Here is a 9,142-nt window from a genome sequence, read left to right on the forward strand (position 1 = left end):
AAAAACAATATCAACTTGAACTATAGTGATGTTGGAGGACCAGATCTTAAATGAGGTTTAAATGGATGTTGGTGTACAGTTAAAACTAGATGGTAGGAATAAAGTTACGCTCTGTCACAAGGTTTAGACTTCTTGGCCGCTGTGCCTTTTTTTTTTTCTCTCTCTCTTTTCCAACGTGGCCATTAATCTACCGTTAGCCCTAGAACGTTAAAGTAGATCCTGGTGATCTACAAATATAGTCCCTGGCTTTGGATGGCAGCCCTGCCATAGCCTTTGTATGGCCAATACGTCCTTTAATGCAAGTAGGCCATGATCGCTAACTGTGCCCGCGCCTTCGTGACATACTTGTGTTCTTGTACGTGTGGCCTTGCGCGTATAGTGACTTTACATAGGCCAACATGGGTGCCTTCCGCGTCCATGCACAGTAAGTAAACTAACCTGTACTTTTCTTCTAGCATCAATCAAGAGGAGCACCGACATCCCTGCATGTCCACCTTAATTAGATTGCGTTTTAGTTAAAGTAAAATTTTAAATAAGTAGTTTTTCGTGTGTGTGACTGTGTGTACGACTGTGAGTGTGTGTGTGTGCGTGTACGATTGCGCGCTGACTGACGTGTGTGCGGCGCTGACGACTGATCGTGTGTGTGTGTGTGTGTGCACGCCGACGACTGACTGCAGCGCGACACCGACTGTGTGTGTGCGTGTGTGTGTGTGCGTGTGTGTGTGTGCGCGCAGACGACTGACTGACTGTGTGTGCTGACTTGGACTGACGTTAATCTGACCTTTGGACCAGGACTAACACTCCAATTGCCTTTACTGCACCAGGAAGGTGAACAACATTTATGCTACAAGACTGACAAGATGCACACCAATTAGACGACAATCAAATTCTTTCAAAAATGGGTCAAATTTTTACCTTTCAGGTAAGTCTTAAAGGCCTTTGCCACATGATCTTTGTGGGTAAATCGTGTCCACTCCATTTATAAAGTTAATTTGCATTTAAACATTTACAATGCCTGACACAATGGCATTACAATAATCTAATTTTTTTTACTGATTGCAAAGGCCTTTATTTACACACTGATGCATGCCAAGACTGCCATCATGGCATGTGTCACTGTCTCTCTCTCGTTGGTCTGTCTGTCTGTCCTGTGTATCTGTCTGTGTCTGTCTCTCTTGCTGTCAGTCTGTCTTGTGTCTAGTCTCTGTCTCTCTCTGTGTCAGTCTGTCTTATGTGTCTGGTCTCTGTCTTTCTGTCTCTCTCTGTGTCTGTCTGTCTGTCTTGTGTCTGGTCTCTGTCTCTCTGCTTTAACTCTTGTTGAGCTATGCACTAAATGATTTCTCCAACGTCTCCATATCACTTGTTTTCTCCCTGCAGACTTCCACCACCCACTGCTGCTGTTGCATCTGCTAAAGGTAGCTGTATCCTGGCTCACTGCGTCTTCATGTGTTGGGTAAGAAGTGTCATTCGACTATTAACAATGTAAACACTTTTTAAATCACTTGTAGATGGTGATGGTGAACAGACACTTTTAAACTTTGTTTTGTTTTTAAAGGAACAACCTGCTTCCTGCTCACAGAGACCTGGTCTGACCTGTCATATACAAAAGCCTGAGGCTGTCAAAAAAAAGGTGAGTGACACCTTCAGAGATAATTTACTACATCATTGAAAATGTTATGGCTAATTTTCATAATGTATTTAACTGATGGCAATATATCATATACATTTAATCACACATGTATAATATAAGTTTGTTTATGTCTTTAAAGAGTGTGGCTGTGTGAGGTACTGACATTTGTATACTTGAACTTAAAAGGCATTCCTTAAATCTGAATCAACTTTATTCTACATCACTTGTGATTATGTTAATTCCTTTGTTTCACTGTTAGAATAGAGTTTGTGCTGGCAGTGAGTGTTTATATCTCAGGCTGGGTGAACCATGTCTGTACCTCATACAAACATCTAGTTATTTTACACCTGTAACAGTATGAACTTGAACATGGTCAAGGCCGGAGACTGGACTCAAACTTTGTTTGTTTGTTTTTTTCCCCACAGATTGATCTTCATGAAGATCGTCAAAGAGTAGGTGTGATGATTTAACTCTGGGTGGCCACTGTGTCCCCACTCTTTCTTGGCCACTGTGCCTACATCTCTCTCTCTCTCTCTGCATTGTCCAACATGGCCACGTTCTTTCTATTCTCCTGCTTTCCACAAGGCTTAGACTTCTTGGCCGCTGTGGCTTTTTTCTCTCTCTCTCTCTTTTCCAACGTGGCCATTAATCTACCGTTAGCCCTAGAACGTTAAAGTAGATCCTGGTGATCTACATAGTACCTGGCTTTTAATGGCAGCCCTGCCATAGCCTTTGTATGGCCAATACGTCCTTTAATGCAAGTAGGCCATGATCGCTAACTGTGCCCGCGCCTTCGTGACATACTTGTGTTCTTGTACGTGTGGCCTTGCGCGTATAGTCACTTTACATAGGCCAACATGGGTGCCTTCCGCGTCCATGCACAGTAAGTGAACTAACCTGTACTTTTCTTCTAGCATCAATCAAGAGGAGCACCGACATCCCTGCATGTCCACCTTAATTAGATTGCGTTTTAGTTAAAGTAAAATTTTAAATAAGTAGTTTTTCTCTCTAGCTTGGCCGCTGTGCCGTTACTATACCTGCTCTCACCTGAATCTTCATGGCCACTGTGTCATGACTGTACTTGGTGTTTATGCCAGTCTATCATTTCTATTTCATATCTGTTTTTCCTACTAAGTTTTCGTCTCTCTCTCTCTCTCTCTCTCTCTCTCTCTCTCACTCTTTTTTGTGTGTGTGACTGTGAACTGTGAGTGTGTGTGTGTGTGTGTGTGCGCGCTGACTGACTGATGTGTGTGTGTGTGCGGCTGACGACTGACTGTGTGTGCGGTGTGTGTGTGTGTGTGCGCTGAGAGACGACTGACTGACTGTGTGTGCTGACTTGGACTGACGCATCTGACCTTTGGACCAGGACTAACACTCCAATTGCCTTTACTGCACCAGGAAGGTGAACAACATTTATGCTACAAGACTGACAAGATGCACACCAATTAGACGACAATCAAATTCTTTCAAAAATGGGTCAAATTTTTACCTTTCAGGTAAGTCTTAAAGGCTTTGCCACATGATCTTTGGGTAAATCGTCCACTCCATTTATAAAGTTAATTTGCATTTAAACATTTACAATGCCTGACACAATGGCATTACAATAATTAATTTTTTTACTGATTGCAAAGGCCTTTTATTTACACACTGATGCATGCCAAGACTGCCATCATGGTATGTCACTGCCTCTCTGGTCTGTCTGTCCTGTGTATCTGTCTGTCTGTTCTCTTGCCGCCAGTCTGTCTTGTGTCTAGTCTCTGTCTCTCTGTGTCAGTCTGTCTTATGTCTCTGGTCTCTGTCTTTCTGTCTCTCTGTGTCTGTCTGTCTTGCTGTCTGTCTGTCTGTCTTGTGTCTGGTCTCTGTCTCTGCTTTAACTCTTGTTGAGCTATGCACCAAATGATTTCTCCAACGCTCCATATCACTTGTTTCTCCCTGCAGACTTCCACCACCCACCTGCTGTTGCATCTGCAAAGGTAGCTGGCTGGCTCACTGCCTTCTTCATGTGTTGGGTAAGAAGTGTCATCTCGACATTAACAATGTAAACACTTTTAAATCACTTGTAGATGGTGATGGTGAACAGACACTTTTAAACTTTGTTTTGTTTTTAAAGGAACAACCTGCTTCCTGCTCACAGAGACCTGGTCTGACCTGTCATATACAAAAAGCCTGAGGCTGTCAAAAAAAAGGTGAGTGACACCTTCAGAGATAATTTACTACATCATTGAAAATGTTATGGCTAATTTTCAATGTATTTAACTGATGGCAATATATCATATACATTTAATCACACATGTATAATATAAGTTTGTTTATGTCTTTAAAGAGTGTGGCTGTGTGAGGTACTGACATTTGTATACTTGAACTTAAAAGGCATTCCTTAAATCTGAATCAACTTTATTCTACATCACTTGTGATTATGTTAATTCCTTTGTTTCACTGTTAGAATAGAGTTTGTGCTGGCAGTGAGTGTTTATATCTCAGGCTGGGTGAACCATGTCTGTACCTCATACAAACATCTAGTTATTTTACACCTACAGTATGAACTTGAACATGGTCAAGGCCGAGACTGGACTCAAACTTTGTTTGTTGTTTTTTCCCCACAGATTGATCTTGAAGATCGCCAAAGAGTAGGTGTGATGATTTAACTCTGGGGCCACTGTGTCCACTCTTCTGGCATTGTCCAACATGGCCACGCTTTCTATTCTCCCTTTCCACAAGGCTTAGACTTGGCGCTGTGGCTTTTCCAATCTAGCCTAGAACGTTAAAGTAGATCCTGGTGATCTACATAGTACCTGGCCAGCCCTGCCATAGCCTTTGTATGGCCTCATAATGCAAGTAGCCATGATCTAAGTTGTGTTCTTGTGGCCTTATAGTCACTACATAGGCCAACATGGGTGCCTTCGGCCCATGCACAGTAAGTGAACTAACCTGTACTTTCTTCTAGCATCAATCAAGAGGAGCACCGACATCCCTGCATGTCCACCTTGAATTAGATTGCCTTGTTAAAGCAAATTTTAAATAAGTAGTTTTTCTCTAGCTTGGCTGCCAGCCGCTATACCTGCTCTCACCTGAATCTTCATGGCTCACTGTGTCATGACTGGTACTCCTGGTGCTTATATCTTTCTAGCTCTCATATCTGTTTTTCCTCCTACTAAGTCTCTCTCTCTCTCTCTCTCTCTCTCTCTCTCTCTCTCTCTCTCTCTCTTTCTCTCTCACTCTCTCTCTTTCTGTCTTTGTGTGTCTGGTCTCTGTCAGTCTGTCTTGTGTGTCTGGTCTCTGTCAGTCTGTCTTGTGTGTCTGTTCTCTGTCAGTCTGTCTGGTGTCTGTCTGTCCTGTGTGTCTTATTTAGTCACTTTTTAATCTCCACTTAAATGGATGATTTAAAGTTGATTAGTTTGAGGTGTCTGATTTCTGCAGGAAATGATGGTACCTTATTTTGAAATGGCTTTAATTGAAAGATTTAATTTTGGTCTTGAATCTGTTATAGTCGTAACTTGGACTGTTGACAAACGTGGTAGCTGATGAATCGTGTAGTAAATGCATCAAAGTTTACTGTAGCTTGTTTAAAGTTCTTTCAAAGAGCTGTAAAAATGTACTAACTGATTATGATGAGCTAGACCAGGTCTTCCTTTATTCTCAGCTGGTAATTGCTTTGATAAGATAACTGGTTCCTGATTTGATTATGAAGCTAAGCTTTTGATTTATATGTAAGTGTAGTCACACGAGATTGTAGGTGTTATTCAGCCCATGGATAATGTTATGATATACTTTAAATCTGGCATTTGTTGGCACACTTTTGTTGTCCATTGAAGTCTTAAACTTAATGCACTGCCATCAGCCTTTGTAGTCGCTAACTGAAATCAAATTCAATATTAATGCTGACTTGTCTCACTCTGCCAAGTTTATTTCCCTCTAAAGGAGTTGAACCTTTTTGTGTTCATAGTCTTTTGCGCGTCATGTTGGGAGGCCTCCCAGCAGGGGATTTTTATCGTCCCCTGCAAAACTATGCGTTACTCGTCTTAGGGATGCAGAACTATCCTGCATAGTTTCTTTCAAAAATTAGTTATTGTAGGTTTCAGGATTAGAGCGCGTTTCTTTTCTTTAGGAGGACACAAACCTGGCAGAGAGACAACTCAGATTATTTAAGTGAAAGTTGCGGCAAATGTTCGAACTTTTTATCTTTGGATACTTGAAATAAAACCTTTATTCTGTGGGCTGAATTCAGACAGAAATCAGACAGAATTTGGCTTCATGTTAAAGACTGTTGTGCAAGTAAGTACCCTCTTGTAGCAGGAGTGAGCAGCTGCAGCTTTTTCATTTTTCGTTATTTGTTTCTTGGATTGACTTAGTGTCTGGAGCTTTGTGGTTAACAGTGATCACGTGTAAACACAAGTGGTCTTTTGCCTCTTATTTGCGAAGCTGGCAGCTGGTTGAAATGATAGGACTTAACGGCTTGCCCAAAGTGGGATATTTGATAGATCTTAGGTTTAACACCTCACCATACACTAGCTATTTATGTGAAGTGTCTGTAGTCCGTTATTACCCATGACTTTCTTTCAAATTTCACAATTTAAGCAGCTTGTAGAGTCTTTAGGAAGATGCTTAATCCCAATGTCTTGGTTGGTTGCATGAGAAACTTCTATCTCTTAGATGTGTTGGCGAAGTTCCTCCTGATTTTTGTAGACTTGCCCTAAAATTTCTCTCCACTTTAACTCTTGTTGAGCTATGCATTAAATGATTCCTCCAACTTGTCTCCATATCAATGTTTTTCTCCCTGCAGACTTCCACCACCCACTGCTGCTGTTGCATCTGCTAAAGGTAGCTGTATCCTGATTCACTGCGTCTTCATGTGTTGGGTAAGAAGTGTCATTAGACTACTAACAATGTAAACACCTTTTAAATGCTTGATCTCATTTACCCAAATGCTTCATCAGTTTAGGACAGACAATCATTGATTTTGACATTGTTGGGGTCAGTAATCTGACCTCTAAATGTTTGGGAAACCATGCAAAAGATCGCAAGCTCTCTGCATGACCCAACAGCATCGATGTGTGAGTTATTTAATTGCTCACTTTTTAAATCAGTCAAGATTTTATGAGCTGGGTCTTCTTCACACAACAGAGAACAAGGTAAAGTCGACTCATAACATGGTAAGGCATTTCGTCCTTCCCCTTCTTCTCTGTGTGTGAGGAAATCTGGCCACGGATCCTGACTGAGTGGCATACCATGACTGTGCAGTTTCCAAAATCAGACAAGGATCCATCTGATTTTGTGACTCGGCCTGTCGTGATATGCATTTATCTTCCTCTGAAACAAAGGATTGGAATGGACAGGTTTGTAGTGTAAATCACATCACACATAGATGATGAAGCATTTGTTTAAATTGGGGTCGAGCATTTTCAGGCGTCTACTTTGTCAATACTCTGGTGCCACGTCTTGCTAAACACACGAGAAGCTCTGAATTGTGAAGCTGCTGCCTCTCGCAGATGTAACAACAGCAATGGCTGTTGAAAGGCTGCAGGGAGAGAAACTGAGATCTGAGGACAGGAAAGTGGAATTGATTTCATGCTTAGCAAAATGAGGGTTTCAGCAGAGGACCTTTTTGTGGCGAGACTACAGAATCAGAAGGAACGTTTGTCTGGGCAACTGTGAGATTTACAGTTTTTCATGCAGCCAACCAAGACATTGGGGTTAACATTGTCCCAAATGACTGGTGAAGATTGCTTGTAACTGTCAGTGTAGGACAGGAAAGGCAGGTCTAGGTTAGGGAGGGCATCCATCGGTGAGCTCTGACTGGATGTGAGGACCTGTCACACTTGACCAGGTGAGCTACCTGAAGATTTGTCATTTGTTTTTTTTTGTTTTTTTTTCTTGTGACTTATCAAATTCGTCCTTGTTTTGAAGAGATGAACGCTGCAGCACATTCCTGGATCAGAGGACTCCATGTTGGACACCACGACCTGGAGATGTCCTGCCCTGGATGGCTGCAGTGATGACCTAGCCCAAGATGAACCGGACCTTCTACGACGAGGACTTCGCCCAAGATGAACCGACCTTTTCCACGGGATGTCTTCAGGTAGGTTCTTTTAGATGGTACTCGATATGTTTAATCCATATTTACTTAATACTCAGGTGTGCTGACTCTTATTTATTTTTATTTTTTTGTTAGATGTTGGACCCTGCTACGTCACTCTGCCAAACAGGACATGGTCACCGAGATTTTTTTTAAATATTTTTTAAATGGACTTTAAGTGTGATGCATCACCACACTAAAATACAGACACTGCTACTTTAGCCTGTAATGTTAGACATTGAAAACTTGTATTTATTGCCTTTATATCAAGTAAAACTTTTGTTCTTAACTTTATGCTTGACTTGTATTTTTTCAGTGATTCTGTGATGAGTGTTATTTTGACAAGTTAGTGCTTTGAACTTAAAGATGTGGAATTCTTTTAAAACGAATTGCACTGATCTGTTACTGTAGACTTTTGACACTGCTCCAAGTGTTCGGTTGATCTTAACCAGAAAACTCAAACCCTATATGGATTTATACAAGGTTTTAAAGGAAATATAATAAATAGGACTCTAAACACGGATTCGTTGATTGTACTTAAACCATTTGCGTCAAGTGATTGCCTCAAATGGTTTAAGTTATTGACAGTAGAGAAAATTAATTTGTTCAAGTACAGTCAACTTAAATGTATATAATCAGAATTTAAGTCTACTTAAAAGTACAGTAATCAAAACTTAATAAGTCAAATAATTATTTAACTTAATTATTAAGTCAAATTCTAGTTTTATTAAAAATATGAATATATTACATTTTAAAATATATTTGGAATAAGAAAATTCCAATTAAATTATTATTTTTCAATGACCACACAATACAGTAAATTTTATTCATTTTATTTAGACACACACCAAAGCAACACGTATGTATTAACAATGATGCTGTGTGAAATACCAGATGAAGATCCAAAATAACAGGAAGACTTTGTTTTCATAAAATTATGAAAATGGGTGTTTGCCAACAATTACAACAGTAAAGCCAAACAAGAGGCACATTGCCTGAGGTATGTTGGTAAGTGCTTCGATTACAAGGCTGCCCTCTCTCCCCACTCATGGGAATGTCCACCGATTCTCCCTCATTAAGATTCTATGGTGCGAGAAACAAGACAGAAGGAAGACATTCAGGTTAATAGCAGTTTGTCTGCAATCAGCTGTGTGGTCTTCATAAATATTATGATTTTCATAATTCAGATAGGAGAATGGAAAAACTGAGTCACACACCAATCAAAAACTTTACTCACTGAACTGCTCTTAAAAAACATAGTGAGAATGACTGGAAGTCCTCTCAGACATCTAATGGCTGTTGGCTCAGTGCTCTGCAAAGGGATATAACACAAGAAATATATCTTATATCAGTTTATTTGTTCATGTAGAGATGTACCACAAGGGAAGGTGGGAGAATAAGTTTTTGTAATGTGTATGAACTGTATCATCAATATCATT

General features: G+C 40.5%; 2 long non-coding RNA genes across 2 annotated transcripts; one reads left to right on the plus strand and one right to left on the minus strand.

The window, feature by feature from the left end:
- The first annotated feature begins 1,422 nt into the window (after positions 1 to 1,422).
- Positions 1,423 to 2,162, plus strand: LOC122760862. The gene is made up of 3 exons (XR_006358496.1): positions 1,423 to 1,453; positions 1,556 to 1,630; positions 2,056 to 2,162. It is a non-coding gene; the product is annotated as an uncharacterized LOC122760862 (long non-coding RNA).
- A 6,358-nt stretch (positions 2,163 to 8,520) lies between these two features.
- On the minus strand, positions 8,521 to 9,120 carry LOC122760865. The gene is made up of 2 exons (XR_006358499.1): positions 8,941 to 9,120; positions 8,521 to 8,786 (listed from the first exon to the last, which is right to left on the minus strand). It is a non-coding gene; the product is annotated as an uncharacterized LOC122760865 (long non-coding RNA).
- Between the last annotated feature and the right edge of the window lie 22 nt (positions 9,121 to 9,142).

The sequence above is a fragment of the Solea senegalensis genome, unplaced genomic scaffold (assembly GCF_019176455.1).
Source record: "Solea senegalensis isolate Sse05_10M unplaced genomic scaffold, IFAPA_SoseM_1 scf7180000014110, whole genome shotgun sequence".
NCBI classification, from domain to species: Eukaryota; Metazoa; Chordata; class Actinopteri; order Pleuronectiformes; family Soleidae; genus Solea; species Solea senegalensis.